This window comes from Salvelinus alpinus, chromosome 8 (assembly GCF_045679555.1).
Source record: "Salvelinus alpinus chromosome 8, SLU_Salpinus.1, whole genome shotgun sequence".
Classification (NCBI taxonomy): Eukaryota; Metazoa; Chordata; class Actinopteri; order Salmoniformes; family Salmonidae; genus Salvelinus; species Salvelinus alpinus.
In genome coordinates, this window is record NC_092093.1 from 70,604,255 (window position 1) to 70,627,147 (window position 22,893).

At 41.1% G+C, this 22,893-nt stretch overlaps 1 protein-coding gene across 3 annotated transcripts in view; it reads right to left on the minus strand.

Moving 5' to 3' along the window:
* neto1l (neuropilin (NRP) and tolloid (TLL)-like 1, like) overlaps positions 1-22,893 on the minus strand; it is a 165,529-nt gene that overhangs the window by 108,422 nt on the left and 34,214 nt on the right. The gene's annotated exons all lie outside the window — the stretch shown is intronic.

The following is a 22,893-nucleotide window of genomic DNA, read 5'->3' on the forward strand; positions in this document are numbered from 1 at the left end:
GTTTTTTACAATTCCTGACATTTAATCATAGTAAAAATTCCCTGTTTTAGGTCAGTTAGGATCACCACTTTATTTTAAGAATGTGAAATGTCAGAATAATAGTAGAGAGAATGATTTATTTCAGCTTTTATTTCTTTCATCACATTCCCAGTGGGTCAGAAGTTTACATACACTCAATTAGTATTTGGTAGCATTGCCTTTAAATTGTTTGACTTGGGTCAAATGTTTCGGTAAGCCTTCCACAAGCTTCCCACAATAAGTTCGTGAATTTTGGCCCATTCCTCCTGACAGAGCTGGTGTGAAATGGCTAGCTAGTTAGCGGGGTGCGCGCTAATAGCGTTTCAATCAGTGACATCACTCGCTCTGAGACCTTGAAGTAGTTGTTCCCCTTGCTCAGCAAGGGCCGCGGCTTTTGTGGAGCGATGGGTAATGATGCTTCGAGGGTGGCTGTTGTCGATGTGTGCAGAGGGTCCCTGGTTCGAGCACAGGTAGGGGCGAGGAGAGGGGCAGAAGCTATAATGTTAAACTTGCTCACAGACACTTTTTCAGTTCTGCCCACAAATGTTCTATAGGATTGAGGTCAGGCCTTTGTGATGGCCACTCCAATACCTTGACTTTGTTGTCCTTAAGCCATTTTGCAACAACTTTGGAAGTATGCTTGTGGTCATTGTCCATTTGGAAGACCCATTTGCGACCAAGCTTTAACTTCCTGACTGATGTCTTGAGATGTTGCTTCAATATATCCACATAATTGTCCTCCCTCATGATGCCATCTATTTTGTGAAGTGCACCAGCCCCTCCTGCAGCAAAGCACCCCCACAACATGATGCTGCCACCCCCGTGCTTCATGGTTGGGATGGTGTTCTTCGGCTTGCAAGCTTCCCCTTTTTCCTCCAAACATAACGATAGTTATTATGGCCAAACAGTTCTATTTTTGTTTCATCAGACCAGAGGACATTTCTCCAAAAAGTACGATCTTTGTCCCCATGTGCAGTTGCAAACCATAGTCTGGCGTTTTTATGGTGGTTTTGGAGCAGTGGCTTCTTCCTTGCTGTGCGGCCTTTCAGGTTATGTCGATATAGGACTTGTTTTACTGTGGATATAGATACTTTGTACCTGTTTCCTCCAGCATCTCAACAAGGTCCTTTGCTGTTGTTCTGGGATTGATGAAGTACATTCATCTCTAGGAAACAGATTGCTTCTCCTTCCTGAGCGGTATGACGGCTGTGTGGTCCCATGGTGTTTATACTTGCATACTATTGTTTGTACAGATGAACATTGTAGCTTCAGGCATTTGGAAATTGCTCCCAAGGATGAACCAGACTTGTGGAGGTCTACAATTTTTTTTTATGAGGTCTTGGCTGATTTCCTTTGATTTTCCCATGATGTCAAGTAAAGACGCACTGAGTTTGAAGGTAGGCCTTGAAATACATCCACAGGTACACCTCCAATTGACTAAAATGCTGTCATTTAGCCTATCAGAAGCTTTTAAAGCCGTGACATCATTTTCTGGAATTTTCCAAGCTGTTTAAAGGCACAGTCAACTTAGTTTATGTAAACTTCTGACCCACTGGAATTGTGATACAGTGAATTATAAGTGAAATAATCTGTCTGTAAACAATTGTTGGAAAAATTACTTGTGTCATGCATGAAGTAGATGACCTAACCAACTTGCCAAATCTATAGTTTGTTAACAAGAAATTCGTGGAGTGGTTGAAAATGACTCCAACCTAAGTGTATGTAAACTTCGGACTTCAACTGTAGAAGCACAAGCATTTCACTACACACGCAATAACATATGCTAAACACATGTATGTGACCAATACAATTTGATTTGATAAGATGACTATGTCTCATCTGTTTACAGTGGCGTCAACTCCTTTCATCTGTGTGTGTCTGCATGTGTTTCTGAGTGTGTCTGTGTGCATGTGTCCGCGTGTTTGCGTGTTTGCGTGCATGCGTGTGATCCCAGCTGTCATGGTGAGGGTATTTCCTTCCTCCTGTGCTGTCATCCCTCTCTCCTCTCCTCCACCCTTTTCATCCCTCTCTCTTCTCCTCCACCCCTGCCCCATGGAGCAGAACACAGAGGTCTACGGGTTCTCCAAGCTCACCACAAGGATCCACAGGAGGATACAGTCTGAGATGTGTGAGGCTTCTGCTTCTTATTACTGTGATGTGGAGGGTGTTCTATGAAGCCTAAATATCAATATAAGGTGGCACAGAGACTGCTATGATGAACTCTACAAGCCTCTGGCACTGACTACTGATGTCAGTACAGAATAGGAGGGAGTCAATAGTCCAGCTAGTTAATATGATACATATGTCAGAGCTGAGCTCTGTATCTACATTTACCATTTACTTATACAAGAGGAAAGGGAGAGAGAGATATAGAGAGAGTAAAATAGAGAGGCAGGGAGAGAGGGAGAGAGAGAGATAGAGAGGGAGAGGATAATAGAGAGGGAGAGAGAGAGGGTGAGCGAGAGGGGGGAAGAGAGGGAGAGACAGAGGTTGAAAGAGACAGGGGGAAGAGAGAGAGAAGGGGGAGAAAGAGCGGGAGAGCGGGGCAGAAGGTTGACAGAGTGCAGAATAGATGAATCAGAGCAAGACAAAGGAGAAACGGTGAGAGATGGAGGGTGAGAGATGGAGAGGGAAAAGTTTGACAGAGAGGAGAAAGATAGTAGAGAGGTTGAAAATAGATGCATGTATAGGGGAGTGAGAGGGATGGGGGTACGGGAGAGAGGTAGTTCCATCACGTGTTGCAGTGCTCAGATGGCATTGAAAACGGATGCATAAATAAAACATGCCAACATGCCATGACACACACAGACACACGCAATCCCTGTGTCGTCCCTCCTAATGCCTGATCAGAAGGCAGAGAGGTTGTCCAGTTTACTGACGGATTAATATCATGCCAGAACTCTCCTAATCTCCTAATTATCTTCCTGATAATATTACAATAGCATCACCAGTTTCCTGATTAGAGCAACACACCATGTTGTGAGAGAGTTAGACTGTTCAGCTTTCTCATATCAAACTGTGTAATAGTGTAGAGTACACCATTAAGTTTACTGATTCCAACAAACACAAAATTGTAAATTGCACACGACATTTCAATATGGAATGCCTGTCTTAACTTGAATCTAATTATAAGATGCTAGTTAAGGTGCACTGAAATGATTTAAACACATTTCAGTGCGTAGACTACACAAAACCCATTATGGGGTCTTGTACTGTGTGATTATTACTCTGCTGTCTCCTAACCACCCGCATCTCAGACGGTGTTCTAACTCATGAATGTTTTATGGTGTAAAATGGGTAATTTTACTGTAAATTAAAAAAGAGCAAATGCAGTGTTCTCACTTTGGTGGATCTAATGTAGTCATTAAACAAACAGCGGATTCCCGGAGCTGAAAACAGCAAAGCTTTTCCACTTAAAAACAATTCCATGCTACATTAGATCAACAACTCCATTTTATTCATAACACTTTTCATACTAAAGGAATGAAAACTTGGTTTCTAACGCACACACACACACGCACACGGCCGCACACACACGAACACACTCAACAGCGAGAAACCGATTCCTCATCAAGACTCTTTCATCACTGTCCCTATGCTTTGATTAGCATAACCCAGATAACCCAGGCCCTGCATGTTCAAACACACAACCAAGCAGCTACATCTAGAGAGGGAGAGCTGTGGTTGTGACAGCTTCAAACCACAGCTACACTCAGCTTCTGCCGGCAGCTAGGTCAGTTCATTATCTTACATATTTGATCCCTGCTGATCCCAGAAAAATGAGAGTTCATTAGTGCACTGGAAGCAAATGTAGTGGTAGTACCCCCCCCACCCCCCACCCTCTCTGCTTCGTAATCTCTGTGTGACTTGGCCTCCTTCCTGAGAACTGTTGACTGAGGATGAGACTGCAGTCTTGAAGCAAAGAGCTATCCTACCAATCTCTTACCACTGTACTCCCTTCAATGGGCTGTGACCCTCTCATCAGTCTACGGAATACTGAGTGTAATGTTATAGCCACTCTAAACACAACAGGTGTCAATGACACAAGTCTATTTAAAGAAAATCCACTGATCCTCCTCCCACACAAACACACAGCCTATGCGTGAAAGGGTTTGTGTGACATTTTTTTTATAGCTCTCCATGCACATCTGTACTGCGGACGTGTAAGTGTGTAGTGTATCTAAGCAGGAATGCATGTGAGCTGTCCCCTCTGAGCTGCTTAGAAACCTGCCTTCAGAAGGTATTCACACCCCTTGACTTTTTCCACATTTTGTTGTGTTACACCCTGAATTTAAAATGGATTAAACTGAGATGTTTTTGTAACTGGCCTACACACAATACTCCATAATGTAAAAGTGGAATTATGTTTTTAGAGAGTTACAAAAATGAAAAGCTGAAATGTCTTGAGTCAATAAGTATTCAACCCCTTTGTTATGGCAAGCCTAAATAAGTTCAGGAGTAAAAATGTGCTTAATAAGTAGATTGGTAGATGGGTAAAAAACAAAACAGACATTGAATATCCCTTTGAGCATGGTGAAGCTGTTCATTACTCTTTGGATGGTGTTACCTATTTAGTCTGGTCTCCTTCACCACCAGCAGTTACCATACCTGGTCTGCTAGGAGGTTGCTACTTAAAGTCCCTAGGACATTCATAGTATTAGGCAAGACTGCCTTCTCTTCTTGTGCACCAGACGCATGGAATAATCTGCAATCCATGCTTCATCTAGATATGTTAGTGCCACTGAATGAATTTCAAATATTGAAGAGAGACTCTGTTACGGAGGAGTGTAAATGCTTTTTTTAGGCTGGATCATGTTGTTGTATTGTATTGTTGTATGTTTTAATTCTGTAATGTATTGATTGTTGCTGCCTTCTTGGCCAGTTCTGTTGAAAAAGAGACTCCGGGTCTCAATGGGCTTTTCCTGGTTAACTAAAGGTTTAAAGAAAATCAATACACCCAGTCACTACAAGGATACAAGCATCCTTCCTAACACAGTTTCCTGAGAGGAAGGATACCGCTCAGGGATTTCACCACGAGGCCAATGGTGACTATAAAACAGTTACAGAGTTTAATGTCTGTGATAGGAGAAAACTGAGGATGGATCAACAACATTGTAGTTACTTCACAATAATAACCTAACTGACAGAGGGAAAAGAAGGAAGCCTGTAAAGAAAATAAATATTCCAAAATATGCATCCCCTTTGCAACAAGGCACTAAAGTAATACTGCAAAAAATGTGGCAAAGCAATTAACTTTTTGTCCTGAATGTTTGGGGCAAATCCTGAGTACTGAGTACCACTCTCCTTATTTTCAAGCGTAGTGGTGGCTGCATCATGTCATAGGTATGCTTGTAATCATGAAGGACTTTTTCAGGATAAAAAAAGAAACTGAATGGAGCTAAGCACAGGCAAAATCCTAGAGGAAAACCTGGTTCAGTCTGCTTTCCACTAGACACTGGGAGATGAATTCACCTTTCAGCAGGACAATAACCTAAAACACCATGCTAAATCTACAATGGACTTGCTTAACAAGAAGAAAGTGAGTGGCCGAGTTACAGCTTTGACTTAAATCTGCTTGAACATCTATGGCAAGATTTGAAAATGGTGATCTAGCAATGATCAACAACCAATTTGACAAAGCTTGAAGAATTTTTTAAATAAGAATGGGTAAATATTATACAATCCAGGTGTGCATAGCTCTCAGAGACTTACCCAGAAAGACTCACAGCTGTAATCACTGCCAAAGGTGATTCTAACATGTATTGACTCAGGGATGTAAATGATATATTTCCGTATTTAAAATTCAATAAATTTGCAAAAATTGCTAAAAACATGTTTTCACTTTGTCATTATAGATGGATGAGAACAAAAATATATTTTATTAATTTTGAATTCAGGCTGTAACACAACAAAATGTGGAATAAGTCAAGGGGTGTGAATACTTCTGAAGGCACTGTAGATGTGAGTTCCCCTCCTGTTAGTGTGATCCAGGAGAAATCCATTCTGCTTTTGAACTTAAACACATTTACACCCTCTCTGACTGACAGGAACACCACAGTATAATTTTTAATAGACACTCTGCAGGAATACACACCTGACGCTAACAGGGTGTGTGTTTGTGTTGTGTGTGTGTATTTGTGTGTTGTGAACTAATATAATACACAACTAAGTAATGGACAAAAGAATACCAGCATAGCTTTGAGATTTTATTGTCATTGTTTTTAAACATAGTTTGGAAATACGCACTAGGGGCCAGGGAGGCATCTCTTTGTTTGAATGATGGCCAACGTCAATCTTGGTACCAACTCTGGCATTCAACTTTATGGAACAGTATAGTATGGGTTGTTGCCTGGCTGGTTCCTGAAAAAAAGATCAAAAACATGAGTTAATCTTCAGAGATAAACATGAGATAATCTGCCAAAATGAAGACAAAATGCTATGCAGACATAATTATTATGATGTAGATTAGAATAACAATTTAACAGTACATGCAGTTGTTGTCAGCAGCAGCAAAAGAGAGATCCTCTGCCTCTGATAATTGGGTTACTGCCAGACTGAGCAAACATACTGTGTTAAAAGTCATCTAATGATTAACTATGGAATTAAATCACCAACACTAATAATACATACTTTATTATAAATCATTTTGATACATACCTCCTCTCCGTCATCCCACTGCACATCACCTGTATTCAACAGAGGTCAGTAGCAGTCTTCTAATGGCTTCATGAAACATAGTCCCCTCACCTGACTCCACACTGAATTACTGAAGTAAAAGTAACAATTAGCTAACTGCCCATGTCAGGCTGGGCCTGTAGCTCTATTTGGCATATTTCATAATAACAAAATAACGTTTGTTTGTAAGAGTTGGCTAGCTAGCTTATAATTTGGCTCAATAAAGTAGCCTAGCTTTTCCTGACTAACTACAGTGCCTGCAGAAAGTATTCACACCCCTTGACTTTTTCCACATTTTGTTGTGCTACAGCCTGCATTTAAAATTGATTACATTGAGATTGTTGGTCACTGGCCTTCACACAATACCCCATAACATCAAATTGGAATTATGTTTTTTTTATGTTTTACAAATTCATTCAACCACAAAGACCAGGGAGGTTTTCAAATGCCTCGCAAAGAAGGGCATCTATTGGCACATGGATAAACATTTAAAAAGAAGACATTGGATATCCCTTTGAGCATGTTCAAGTTATTAATTACACTTTGGATGGTGTATAAATACACCTTGTCTTCTTCAAAGATACAGGCCTCCTTCCTAACTCAGTTGCCGGAGAGGAAGGAAACCGCTCTAAATTACTAAAGTAATACTGCAAAGCAATTAACTTTTTATCCTGAATACAAAGGGTTAAGTTTGGACCAAATCCCCTACAACACATTACTGAGTACCACTCTCCATATTTTCAAGCATAGTAGTGGCTGCATCATGTTATGGGTGTGTTTGTAATCGTTAAGGACTAGGGAGTTTTTCACAATTAGGCTGCTTTCCACCAGACACTGGTAGATGAATTGACCTTTCAGCAGGACAAGAACCTAAAACACAAGGCCAAATCTACACTGGAGTTGCTTACCAAGAAAACAGTGAATGTTCCTGAGTGGCCGAGTTACAGTTTTGACTTAAATCTATTTTAAACTCTATTGTCATTGTTGGGTATTGTGTATAGATGGGTGAGAATTGTTTTATTTAAATCAATTTTGAATTCAGGCTGTAACACAAAAAAAATTGGAATAAGTAAAGGGGTATGAATACTTCCTGAAGGCACTGTAGCAAACAAAATTGTATAGCTAGCTAGCTTACAAATGGTGCTCAAATTCTAATACAAATGTATCTATCTAGCCTAGCTATAGTTTATCATATGACTTTGGGTTCATATATTTGAATTAAGTAATAAACTTTGCTTACCTTTAATACATTGACAAATGTACACACTGGGCGCTCTGGATGACGAATAGGGTTGATTTGAGTGTTCTGAACTCACAATGGCAGTCAAGCACCAAAGCTAACTGGCTAAAGTTGCCTAGCTTGTTAGCTTCTTCCAGACACAAATGAGAGAACACCTCACTATGACCATTTTACTTGCCTTAGCAGAGTTGGTTAGGCTGTTTTCATGTTTTCTAGAGCATTAGTGACTACAACTGTGCTTCTGGCAACAATTTAATAACATTTTTTGCTGACATTTACTGACACCGGTCATAATCAACAGGTGTTGTGCGTTCGTAAATTCATCAGTTATTCTGCGCTCTCGCACACTCAGACGAGAGTGCTCTGGAATCGGAGGTAGCCAGATTAAATTTACGAAGCCTAAGAATGTATGCTTTTATTAAATGTGCTATTTTGTCTATCTTCTAGCTAGCTAGTGAAATCATGCAGCAGCATTATTAACTAAAAAAAGTAACTAAAACAAATGAAAAGGGATCTAGTTACTTGTCATTTCAGAGTTTGATGTGACTGTGTTAGCTTTTGTTAGTTGTTGTTTGCTAAAATCCACATTACACTCTGGGGTAAGGATAGAAAACTCAAGGTTCTTTGCCTTTTTCCACATTTTGCTACGTTACAGCCTTATTCTAAAATGGATTACATTTTTTCCCCTCATCAACCTACACACAATACCCAATAATGATAAAGCAAAACCAGATTGATGGAACATTTTGCAAATGTAAAAAAAAAAAAACTGAAATAAAACATTTAGATAAGTATTCAGACCCTTTACTCAGTACTTTGTTGAAGCACCTTTGGCTGTGATTACAGCATTGAGTCTTCTTGGGTATGATGCTACAAGCTTGGCACACCTGTATTTGGGGAGTTTCACCCATTCTTCTCTGCAGATCTTCTCAAGCTCTGTCAGTTTGGATGGGGAGCGTCGAAGCACAGCTATTTTCAGGTCTCCAGAGATGTTCAATTGGGTACAAGTCCGGGCTCTGGCTGGGCCACTCAAGGATATTCACAGACTTGTTTTGAAGCTATCCCTGCATTGCCATCGAAATGCTAGCTATTAAAATCATATCAAATAACAGCATTAGAGGATTAGAAATCCAAGGCTTAAAAACAAATGTGTCTATGTATGCCGATGACTCAAGTTTTATATTAAGTCCGCAAGCTAGATCCCTGCAATGTCTCATTGAAGATCTAGATAACTTTTCTGGACTCTCTGGACTAAAACCTAATTATGATATGTGTACAGTATTACGTATTGATATAAAAAAATACAACTTTTACCTTACCGTGCAGTTTAGCTGTAAAATGGCTGACGGTGAAGTAGACATATTCATATCACAAATTATATAAATTAGCTCTTCACAATGAATTTCAATAGAAAACGTATAAAAATAGATAAGATCCTGTAACCATGGAGAGGTAAATACTGGTCTATTTATGAAAAAATTGCCCTGATTAACTCATATCTCAGTATACTCACTTACTTACACGGAACCCAAACCGGCTGCGCACGTGCGCCATCGTGCGCCATCGGGCGCCATCGGGCATACATTTATTTTGTCCCCCTACACCAAACGCGATCACGACACGCAGGTTAAAATATCAAAACAAACTCTGAACCAGAGTATAACCAATGAGGAGATGGCACGTGGGTACCTGCTTCTATAAACCAATGAGGAGATGGGAGAGGCAGGACTTGCAGCGCGATCTGTGTCAGAAATAGAAAGGAGTTCTATTTTAGCCCTTGGCAACGCAGACTCTCGTTGACGCGGGCGAGCGGTGTGCAATAATTGAATAACATAGATTTCTAAATCTATTTTGCAAGTCAGGGTATTATGTAGTCAGGGTATTATGTAGTCAGGGTATTATGTAGTCAGGGTATTAAGTAGTCAGGGTATTATGTAGTCAGGGTATTATGTAGTCAGGGTATTATGTAGTCAGGGTATTATGGCGCTGCCTACTCCAGATGATTCGTTTTTCAAATCATATGAACTAGACAGTGAATTAGACATACTGGTATTCATATCACAAAATATATAAATGAGCTCTCCACAAGGAATTTCAATAGAAAACTTGTAAAAATAGACAAGATCCTGCAACCATGGAGAGGTAAATACCTGTCGATTTATGGAAAAATTGCCCTGATTAACTCCTTAGTCATATCTCAGTTTACTCACTTACTTATGGCGCTGCCTACTCCTGATGATTTGTTTTTCAAAAAATATTTTGCTTTATCTGGGACGCTAAACCAGACAAGATAAAAGCGTGCCTATCTATATAATGAATATGAACTAGGTAGGTTGAGATCATTAAATATAAAAGCACTAAACCTCTCTCTAAAAGCTTCACTTATCCAAAAGTTTTACTTGAACTCTAAATGGTTCTAAAGTAGATTACTAAGAAAAGCTCATCCATTGTTTAAAAATGGCCTTTTTGCCTTTCTGCAGATTGCCAAGTCTCATTTTCGATTAATTGAAAATGAAACTTTTTTCAAAGTATCTCTCTTTTTCCAAGAAGCTCTAACGTGTGAGTCGTGTGCGCTGGGAGTCGGGAAGCAAGTTCAGGGAGTGAATACATTTAATGAATAAACTAAACATAACACAAAACAAGAAACACAAACAACACACAGACAAGAAACAGAAACTGAAACAATGACGCCTGGGGAAGGAAGCAAAGGGAGTGACATATATAGGGCAGATAATCAAGGAGGGCAGATAACCATCGTTATGCGCAGATGCGTGTGCAGGTGTGCGCCATAACGAGCAGCCTGGTGACATAGAGGCCGGAGAGGGAGCACACAGGACACAAGCATTGCAGAGCTGGCTACAATTTCAATGTCATCCCCCTGAAAAGATTAAACAAATATTACAACAAATATTATGGCTGAACTCAAAATGTGCTGGTTGATAAAATACCTGTATGGAAAAGATGTTTGAAAAGGGTATTTTGTTTTTAAATTATATTGTAAATTGGAATGGTAGAGTTATGTCTTTCATGGAGTTTTGTGGAACTGTATGGGAAGGTATACTCAATACAAGATTACAACCAATTGATTACAGCATTACTCCAAAAATGGAGGAGGCAGGTGACAGCGGGAGGAGGCAGGGAACTGTTCTGCTGCTCAATATGAAGGATCAAAACTGGGCGGAGGAATAAAAATAGTAGAAATAGGAAAGTATACCAGTTTCATTTGAGGACCAGGATGTTGACAGCAGTGCCATGCAGACTGCAAAATAGTTGGGAAGAGATTTTTGATGTACTGATTCCATGGTACAGGGTGTATGATTTGATATACAAAATGACGCAAGATTCAATACTTTGTGCTTTAAAGCTAAAATTATAGTACATCATTCTTGCCACCAACAAAATGTTGAATATTTGGGGCATACAATCATCGCAGCTCTGCAGATTTTGTTGTGAGGATACAGAATCAATAGACCATTTGATTTGGTATTACCCTCAGGTAGCCTGTTTCTGGTCTCAGATTCAGGAATGGCAAAAAATGCATAACATTGGTCTAAAATCGACCCTAGAAATATTACTGTTAGGAGATCTGGAAAAACCGGGTCAGTCAATTACTAACATACTAATACTCTTAGTAAAAGTATTCATCTTCAACTCGCAAATCTGTGGATTCTATTCGATTAGATAGATTCAATTTGTATCTCGCAATTTGTGTGTGTGTGTGTGTGGGGGGGGTTCTCAGAGAGTTGAGGGGAAGCTCTTGTGGAACTGTAGGGGGGAGGATCTTGGGAGGGTTGGTGGCCTGGCGGTTGGGAGCTTGGGCCGGTGGCTGATGGGTCGCTGGTTCGGGTCCCCGTTTCTTTACCTTGTGGGAGTGCTGTCGATGTGTCCTTGAGCAGGGCGTTGACCCTGGTTGCTTCTGTGGGTCGCTCTGGGTGGGAGTCTGTTAGATGACTAATGTGATGAAGATGTTGAGCAGCTTTACTGCAAGTAGATTGTATGTTTTATATATATAAAAAAGTCTGGGCTCTGGCTGGGCCACTCAAGGACATTCAGAGACTTGTCCCGAAGGCACTCCTACATTGTCTTGGCTGTGTGCTTAGGGTCGTTGTCCTGTTGGAAGGTGAACCTTCGCCCCAGTCTGAGGTCCTGAGTGCTCTGGAGCAGGTTTTCATCAAGGATCTCTCTGTACTTTGCTCCGTTCATCTTTCCCTTGATCCTGACTAGTCTCCCAGTCCCTGCCGATGAAAAACACCCCCACAGCATTATGCTGCCACCCCATTCTTCACCGTAGGGATGGTGCCAGGTTTACTCCAGACGTGACACTTGGCATTCAGACCAGAGAATATTGTTTCTCATGGTCAGAGTCCTTTAGGTGCCTTTTGGCAAACTCCAAGCAGGCTGTCATGTACCTTTTACTGAGGAGTGGCTTCCGCCTGGCCACTCTACCATAAAGGCCTGATTGGTGGAGTGCTGCAGAGATGGTTGTCCTTCTGGAAGGTTCTCCCATCTCCACAGAGGAACTCTGGAGCTCTACCAGAGTAACCATCGGGTTCTTGGTCACCTCCCTGATCAAGGCCCTTCTCCCTCGATTGCTCAGTTTGGCTGGGCGGCCAGCTCTAGGAAGTCTTGGTGGTTCCAAACTTCTTCCATTTAAGAATGATGGAGGCAACTGTGTTCTTGGGGACCTTCGATGCTGCAGAAATTTGTTGGTACCCTTCCTCAGATCTGTGCCTCAACACAATCCTGCCTTGGAGCTCTACAGACAATTCCTCCAAATCATGTCCAATCAATTGAATTTACCACAGCTGGACTCCAATCAAGCTGTAGAAACATCTCAAGGAGGATCAATGGAAACAGGATGCACCTGAGCTCAATTTTGAGTCTCATAGCAAAGGGTCTGAATACGTAAATAAAGTATTTCTGTTTATTATTTGCTAAAATTTATTAACACCTGTTTTTGCTTTGTCATTATAGGGTATTGTGTGTAGATTGATAAAAAAAATGTTTTTAATCAATTTTAGAATAAGACTGTAATGTAACAAAATGTGGGAAAAGGGTCTGAATACTTTCCCGAATCCACTGTATATAACCTTTTGTAGTAAAGGATTCTTCAATCTTGTCCAAAGAAGCAAACGGTTCTGTGTAGAACCCCAAATAATCATTTTTTCTAATAGTCTGTGTGCCTGCCTTTCTGCTTGTCTGCCTGACTGCATGTGTATGCATGACAATCTCAGTTAATCAGTTATGAGGCCGTCAGTGCTTAGTCACGATCCCATTTTAAGCTGTGTATTTTTCCTGGATTTTATAAGACAGAGAGTATTATGCCTCCTTTGCAGAGATGAGAGCAGCCTGCCATAAGGACAACACGACAACAGGAAGTTAGCCAAGAGCTAGCTCCCAGTGCTAGCTCTAAGGGCCTTCACATAATAAAAGCTACAAAATATCTCACTATGTGTCCAAATTGAGATTATGAATAAATAAAAACAAGACAATCTGCTATATTCTCCACTCAGCTATCAGGGTTAAAACCAGGACATTTCCGACACATGCTATACTGTTGCTACTTATAGCAGAAGCGCAGATACTACTCTAGAGAAAACAGGAGGAAATCCCACCACCCATGACTCTCCTGATCCAACACATCCTGCAGGCTAGCTATCAATTAGCTGACCACTAGCTGTAGCTAGACCTGTCCCTGAGTGGTTCAGAGTCTACTATACTGTACGTGTTAGCATCCACACAGCCTAATAAAAAGGGATGTTAGCATAAGGTCTGTGTGATACAAATAGGGACACAGTAACCTGGAGTAACCCAGCGGTGGCCTAGCATGGTGCTAACTGACAGGGCCAGGGTACGCACAACTTGTCCCCTGAGACTGACTGAGACAGAGAAACAAGTGTGTGCTGTCAACAAGGAGAGAAATAGACAGAGAGGGAGGCACAGGGAGAAGGAGAGAGAGATAAAGACAGGGACTGAGGATGAGGAGATGGAGGGAGAAAAGTGACAGGCAGAGGAGTGTGAAAGAGACAGAAACAGAGGCAGAAAGCAGGGAGAGAGGGAAGGAGGGAAGTGACAGACTGTGTGCCTTAAACAGAGGAGAAAAGGAGAGAGAGAGGGAGATACAATTAATGTGTGCTGCCTACACTGAAAGGAGAGAGAAACAGGAGGAGGATAGAGAGAGAGGGTCTTAGTGGTGTGAGCTGTCTACATTCAGGAAAAAGAGGAGGAGAAACAGGTGATGTGATGAGCCAAAGGGAGGGAGCGGAGAGTGTGTATGTGTGTGTTTTAGCGTGTGTGTTGGTGCACGCCTGCATTTGTGGCATGTGTATACGTGGAAGTTGTTACGGAGAAAGAGAGAATGCCTCCAAAATCCTTTGTCCATCCTAGAGACAGAATATGCTGTTGCAGCATATGGTAGAGAGGAGAGATTGATAACTGCCACTTAATATGTGTGTCCAGCTGCCTATGTGTGTGTGTGTGTGTGTGTGTGTGAGCGTGTGTGTGTGTGTGTGTGTGCTCTTTCTTGCATCTAAGCATGTGTGCCCAGTAGGGTAATAAATGTTGCCATGCTTACCCTACCTTTTAAATATGTTGACTTGCTAATAGCTTAGTCCCTGGCAATCTCCATGAAAAGTGAATGAAAATATATTTCATTATGTTCCATTAAGTGGACACAGCTACTCAGCCCACAAATCACTACAATTAAATTAAACACATTATGCATTTGTCAATTTATACTCACTTCTCTCCCAACAGATCTTAATTTGATCACTTTTGTTGCTGACAAAAGCACAGCAGGAAATGCAAATTTGTAGTGTATTCAAGGTTTAAAAAAGCTTCTAAAGTTTGTAATTTCCCAAAATGTATTATCACCTACAAAGAACATATATGAATTATAATTCACATAATAATTCACATTTCCTGTTGCTGCAGGATTATTTTCCTGCTGTAGCAAACTGGATCGAATTAAGATCCTACTTCTGTATGTCCCCTACCTTTCATCTGACAGTAGTAGATAAACACATAAACTCAACAATGAATTCACTGTAATTCACCACTTTTTTCTACCACTCAGGAACCAGCAGCATGATAGCAAAATCCATTCTTATTTTGTGCCCATGAACTGGCCATTGAAAAAGCAATCTTCATTTAAGAGACGGGAAAATATTGCTTCTCTGAAGATGATCGGTCTTTTTGCAATTCAAAGTGAAGCGTGATCAATCTTATGCAAATGTCTGTGTTCTGTGACTTGTGGAGAATGCGGAGAGCAATTCTCATAATGAATTTTCATCCTTTACACGGGTTTAAAGCACCAAGGCCTCCATGTTTTTATTATAAAAATAGACTTGCATTTATCACTTCCGGGAAAAAATACACACACAGACTCGCAACACACACGTAAACACACACATACGGAAAAACATACACGCACACTCTCTCGCTCCACACACACCCTCACAGAAGATAAGCGGCACACTCCCATAAAGGATTCACGAAGTGTTAAAACATATTCAATGCTTATCAAAAAGAGGAATATACTGCATTTATGCTGGATGTAACCTTTGATGTGTAATAAAAGTGGGCGATGAATCCAGTCTGGGCGGACAGCATCACTGGAATCAGAAATCAAAGGGGGGGTTGAAGGCTTGTCAGTAGACATGAAGTTAACTGCAACACGAATCACATGATGACTTTCATCTTCTCCCCTAAATCAGTATGTCATAAAACAGGCATGTGTGAGTCTACACAAAGCAGATACAGTGTTCTTTCAGTGGAGGAATGTGTGAGTGTGTGAGTGTGTGTGTGTGTGTGTGTGTGTGTGTGTGTGTGTGTGTGTGTGTGTGTGTGTGTGTGTGTGTGTGTGTGTGTGTGTGTGTGTGTGTGTGTGTGTGTGTGTGTGTGTGTGTGTGTGTAGTCAAAGCCATGCTTTTAAACATACAATTCCCTTTTATTCATACTTTCCATACATTTAGTTGCCCACGACAATAAAAACATTTTCATGGTCCAATTATGTATGTCAACTAGGTCTTACTCCTATAGGAGTGTGATGGACAGACAACCTTGGTAGTGGGCAGCATAGAGAACACTAGGCTTTGAGAACACTAGGCTTTGAGAACACTAGGCTTTGAGAACACTAGGCTTTGAGAACACTAGGCTTTGAGAACACTAGGACTTTGAGAACACTAGGCCTTGAGAATAGCTGGGCTTTGAGAACACTAGGCTTTGAGAACACTAGGCTTTGAGAACACTAGGCTTTGAGAACACTAGGCTTTGAGAACACTAGGCTTTGAGAACACTAGGCTTTGAGAACACTAGGCTTTGAGAACACTAGGCTTTGAGAACACTAGGCTTTGAGAACACTAGGCTTTGAGAACACTAGGCTTTGAGAACACTAGGCTTTGAGAACACTAGGCTTGCAACCGCAGCTAGGTTGACTTTTTTATTTATTTTTAAATTATATACAATTGGTAGTTACAGTCTTGTCCCATCGCTGCAACTCCCGTACGGACTCCTGCGAAACACGACCCTGCCAAGCCGCACTGCTTCTTGACACACTGTTTGCTTAACCCGGAAGCCAGCCACACCAATGTGTCGGAGGAAACACTGTACAACTGGCGACCGCACACTCGGCCCGCCACAGGAGTCGCTAGAGCGCAATGGGACAAGGACATCCCGGCCGGCCAAACCCTCTCCTAACCCGGACGACGCTGGGCCAATTGTGCGACGCCTCATGGGTCTCCCGGTTGCGGTCGGCTGCGACACAGCTTGGGATTGAACCCGGATGACGCCTCAAGGCAGCCAGGTTGACTTTGATAAAAACCCATTAGACTTCTCTCTCTCCTTCCTTCTCTCTCTCTCTCTCTCGTTATCCCCCCTCTCTCTCTCTCATTATTCCTCTCTTGCTCTCTCCCCCTCTCACTCTCCCTATTACTTGCCTTTGTCTCTCATTATCTCTTACTCTTTCTTTTATTCTCTTCATTGCTCTCTCTCTATCTCTCCACACAGAAATAACAGTCTAAGGGGAAAACACCTGGGTCAGAGAAAGGGAGAGAGGCAGCGAGGGAATCAAGGGGTGAAAGAGAAATAGGGGAAGAGGTAGAAGCCACAATTAGAAGAGAGAGGGACCATGAGAAGACGAGAAATGGAGGAAGGAGGAACAGTGAGAGAGAGGGAAGGAGGGAGATAAAGAAAAAGAAGAGGAATGTTTTGTGAGGTAGAACGAGACAGGTTGAGAGAGAGAGAGATAGTGAGACTGAGAAACAGGGCAGAGAAGAGAAAAAGGTTGCAAGAGAAAGTGAGTGAGATAGATGTTTTAACACCTTTGGCTGTCACTCAATCCAGCTGGCTCTTTGATTGTCCTATCAGAGCGAGGTTGAATAGCAATATCAGGTGAACATCTGTTTAATCATAAATGGAAAGAAGCAATTCGTCAGGAAGTCGCTGGGAGGTCACCGCTACACACACAGAGCAGAACAGAACCCATTCACCACTCACCATCTATCTAAATTGAAAATAGTATTTATACCAGGCCAGGGTTCAAGAGTTAATGGAAGCAGTCATGCATCAATTGAGTTACATAAAAACTTTGCAACTGAAATAAGAGATAACTACATCCCCTTTAAATGATGTTTAATTTTCTCCAATTGGCTTTTTGTGGAGGAAGGTGGAGGAGGGAGGGGGACGGAGCACATTACAATGGCAGTTTAATCAGAGATCAGAAGGGGTATTAACAGAGAAATGTGCTAAAGGAGCGGGATCTAACTTTCCAACACTCTAATGAAACGATGGACTCCATGGGCTAATAATGTCTGACCAGTTTGGGCTACGAGCGCTTTGAGCGCAGACTGATCAGAGGAGAGACTGTAAAGTGATTAAAAATATACTTCCCATGATAACGCTGCAGTATGATTATTGCTGCGGTCTGGCTATTTAGCAAATACGAAATATGCTAAGAGATTAGTTCATGTTCTTCAGAATGTTAACAATAAGACTATACAGTATATTCCACAAGGACATCAAATGGCTACAGAACATCATTTAATTCTCAACCTCATTTCTACCAGGGACCAACAAGCTATGGATCTCCTAAGAAAAGCTCTTAAATTACTAAATCAATGTCAGCTAACCATCTGACAGACCATTTCAGGGACCATTGCCGGTCCATAGACCGGGGGTTGAAGAACACTGTAACTGACGGAAGTTCACCTTCAAAGAAAGGCAACTTCAGTTTCTAGGGCCACTATGGACAGCATGGTTTTCACTCTGTTATCGGTAACTTATTGTAGTCCTGGGACATTCATTTATTAAGGGGACTTTCACACCAATGGCGTAATTTGATTGATTTGGACTGATGTGAACATTCTATCTGCACTCGGGAGCACACTAAACAATGCACCATGGTTCTCTCAAAAAGGGTGGTCTCGGTCCGATTCCATTCGTACCATGGTGCGGTTCGCTGCAGGTGAGAACACAGTCTGAACCAAACACAGAAAAAGAACCAGAGGCGAGCAATATTATTGGCTGTTTGACACACACAGTATCATAACTTGATATCTCTGAAATATACTGTGAGTAGCAGTGCATTTATGAGCGCATCCAATCCAGATTAGAGACAGGGGCTATACTGGGGATAAAGGCTATTGAACATAGCCTGTTCACCTCACAGTTAGAGTGGCTATTGCGCTGTTTGTTCCCGCATGTTGTAGGAAGAACAAATAAGCAAAAGTAATATGAAGCTTGGGACACACAAGTGATGCTTCATTATGATAAATGGATTTTAACGTCAGCATTTTGTACCAATAAACAAATTACTAGCATGAACAACTGGTTTTGTTAAGGAATTTCAGTTTGTTTGACATTTTGCCATGTGAAAGCAGCTGGACCAAAAAAATAAAAAATAATTGCATTTGAATTTGCTACTTGGCACACTTCTTGGCACTTACTTTCCTTGTAGTATATTTTAGAACTATAGTAACTTTAGACATTCACAGCAAATGGTTAAGCTGTACATCTTACTTTAATAAGTTAGGGATGGTTTCCCAGACACAAACCCTAGTCCTGGACTTAAAACACTTTCAATGGGGATTTTCCAGTGATCATTATTTATAGTCCAGGACTAATCTTAATCTGTCTTCAGGAAATGGGCACTTAAATGTCTTTCTTTCTTTCTGTATTTATCAATCTCTTTCTCTCTCTTCCCCCTATCTTCTCTTGCTGTCTCGCTCTCCCTGTGTCATTCAAGTAAGGTATTTTAGTATTTTTTTCACCCAACTTTTAACCTAAATCTAATGACATGGTGCCATCTTTTTTTATTTCACTTTAAATTCACATTAGTTGACAACTCAACCAAATGTAAATCAAAACTAGACGTTGAACTGACGTCTGTGCCCAGTGAATTTATGTCATTTACATGTGGTGTAAGTGTTCTCTCAGTGATAATGTTTGGATAGAGCTGTGAATATTAGTTAAGGTAGGCTTCAAATCACAACACACTCAGTCTTGGAGAGGAACCAGTGATTTAGAGAAGACCAGTGTTTGTCTGTCTGTGTGTGTGTGTGATCAGCATGACTCAGTGCAGATGAAGGAGGAAAGGAAGGAAAGGAGGGAAAGGATGAGAGGAAGATGCGTTTAGACTATTGAAATGCACCCGGGTTGGTCTAGGTCACACTGCTAACTAATGACTAGCTCAAGAAGCCACAGGCACATGAATGGCATCATTAATCCACAGCAATGTTCCCTCTATCTGTTTTCGGCACTGAGAACATTTCAGGTCTGAACGTTGTGAAAATTCTGTGAAAACTGAGGCTGTACACGCTATAAGTTACAGTTATAACAGTGACTAAGTAGGCTACTGCGGATATTTGATCATAATGTAGGCCTATCAGAGTGGCCTAATATTTAAAAAACTATGGAGAAAATGCATCCAATAACATTTTAACATGGAAATAGGTGTTCTATCATTCAGACTACAGTAGCAGTCAATGTGGGGTGTTCAATGTAGGCCTACATTCAATGAGACTTTTGAAAAAAGGGATTGATAAAATTCATTATTATTCCCATACCAGTATTACAGAGAATCAGACAAATGATGCTACCCTCTGCCTATTGGCTACTTAGCTTATATAAGCCTGCCTCAAAATACAACACTGACCCTTTAAGACAAAAAAAAAGCTTTTTACCTGACTTGCTTATCAAAGACGGCTAGAAATGCACACATTTTGTGCTCTTGTAGATAGCAACCGCTCCCCCATTGCTGACTATAAATTAGCTATAACTGGGCAAATAACTCACTTACTAGCAAAGAATATGAACAAACGTACACACGCGGTTACATGCTGTTCTTGCTTGGATCTCAAAATCAGAGCATCTACTTGCGACCACTCCAGTTCAAAGTGAATGGCACATATTCATATTTGGCAATGGTCTATTTGCATATAGGGATACTGCAGCTCTGATTGGTTATGGCGCACCGGTCTGTGTAGAGTATGGGCCTGAGTTGTGCCTGTCAATGCAATAGAATCCTACTCCAATGCATTCCGCCTACAAGAAAATCTCTTGCATAGTTTGTTTTGTTTTGGAATGTTTCAAAGTGGCTAATATTGCGTTGATTTGATCACAATTCGCACAGTAGAGGGAAATGTTGATAGTAAAAACTAAAGGGGAAAACTAAAAGTTGAGTGAAGTTCAATCTCATGATTCTCTGTGCGGCCTGATATTTCTTCTGCGCGGCAATTGCAGGAAGCTGCACGCCTGCACATGTGAGCAGCTTAGAGGGAACATTGATCCACAGGCATTTCATCAAGCACTGATACTATAACAGGCATCATAATCAAGCTCTGATAACAGATCTAACTCATCAGTGGCAAAACCAGGTGTGTCCAGGATGAAGAATCGGCTCTCTGCACTGAACGTAACAGACACAATCTCACATTCTATTTCACCTCCGACCCTTTCACTCTCTCAATCTCCCTCTCTCTTTCTCTGCATTTCTCTCCACCTCTGTGTGTGTTTGTGAGTCTGTGTATCTGCACTTTCTGCAACCCTGATCCCTGATTCAACTCATTTCTCGGTAACCTTGGTAATTTGGGGATCTGTTGTGCATCGCCAGTGAGACTTTGACAGGATATTAAACATCATCTGTACCATATATCTTCTGTGAACTGGATATTGACTGTTGTATTACAGACTTTGCTGATCTGTGCAATCTAGAATTCACATTTGCTCATAAACACCTAAGATTTTGTACACTACTCTACACTAGTCGGAGAACACAGCTAGGAGTCATAAAAACTTGTACAAATAACAATATGAATATTGAAGATCGCAGCAGTGCAATACTCTGAGTCTATATTCACATCATAAGAAGGAATTCCTCTCGACCACGCCCACAAATTGGGGGAAACAACAATTCTTTCCTATTGACCCCCATTGTAAAAGAGGCAACTTCATCATCGATTTTTAGAAATAACAAAACATGCCGAAAAGCTGCTGTGTTGTTCAATGTACATGTAACCAGGTCAAAAATCCCGACCTAACATTCGCAATCCTCCCACACAGGGAATAGGGTGACCACATGTCCCGGATTGGTGGAACAGTCCTGCATTTTAGTCCTTTGTCCCGCAACCAAACAATAATGGCCCGCATTTTATCAACAAATCCAAACACTACTAATTTAGAAAAAAGGTTAATTTGTCCGTATTTCAGTCAGACATTCCAACCTCTCTTGTGGTCATATTATGCTTATGAAAAGATAGCAATCATAAGGTCGTGGTGCTGGGATGTTAAACAAATCGTTTGTTGTTGAGATCTGATATTGTGCAGAGCGCAAGACAAAACGTAGGCCAATGTCATAGAACTATCATCAACCAATCACATTTCTTAAATCCTTTCGGGCTAAATTGCAGCTAAACTTGGAGAGGACATTTAGGACTAACCACTTACAAAAAGTGTGCTTCTGACGAAGAGCTACAAAAGTAAGTAAATAGCTGTTTTTAGACTGAAAGATACAAACTTGTGAGGCTCTCTATGCTCATTAGTTGCTCATTCAACATATTTGCTGCTACTTCAGTCAAATCAGTTGTAAAAGTATCCCTTCCTAACTGTTACATTCTCTGAGACCAACCATACATGTTTCCTTGGTAAAATATTCCCAGATTTTCATAAAACACGAGTGGTCACACGCGGTCTCTCGTTTCTGCATCACCACATTTTGCGTGAGGTATGCTATAGCCTACTTGGTGCATTTTGTTCAGTGCAGAGGTAGCAGGGGTGTAGTGTCGCTCTCTCACTTCTCACAATAGTGCTTGTTTAGTAAAATTACATTAAAGCTGAATCAATGTCTTGGAAGATCACATAATGATTCAAATGTAATAGCACGTTACTGTTAAAGCAAAAACACCTGCTAATTTCTTAAGAGATTTTAGGTTGTTTAGCTGAATAGTAAAAAAAAATCTCATGGCGCAGCAGTCTAAGGCACTGCAGCTCAGTGCAAAATGTGTCACTACAGTCCCTGCTTCAAATCCAGGCTGTATCACATCTGGCCGTGATTGGGAGTCCCATAGGGCAGTGCACAATTGGCCCAGCGTCGTCCGGGTTTGGCCGGTGTAGGCCATCATTGTAAATAAGAATTTGTTCTTAACTGACTTCCCTAGTTAAATAAAGGTTAAAGAAAAGATATATACATATACTGTATTTAGAAAATGTTCTTGAGACAATATGTGTGGACATAGGCAGATGTTGCAATTGGAGGATGGATTTCATGCATTTTATATAACGAGATTCAATGGGCTACATCTGCTACCAGAAACATGTTTCATGTCGCCTACACTGTCCAGAGAATGTCCTGCAAAAGCATGCTGTTGTCCCACATTTGGGTATTTTAAACATGGTCACCCTAGTAGGGAAATAGAGCCTGCGAGAAGAGCCCTGTGGCATCAGGCTATTCGGCATGGGAGAGTGGG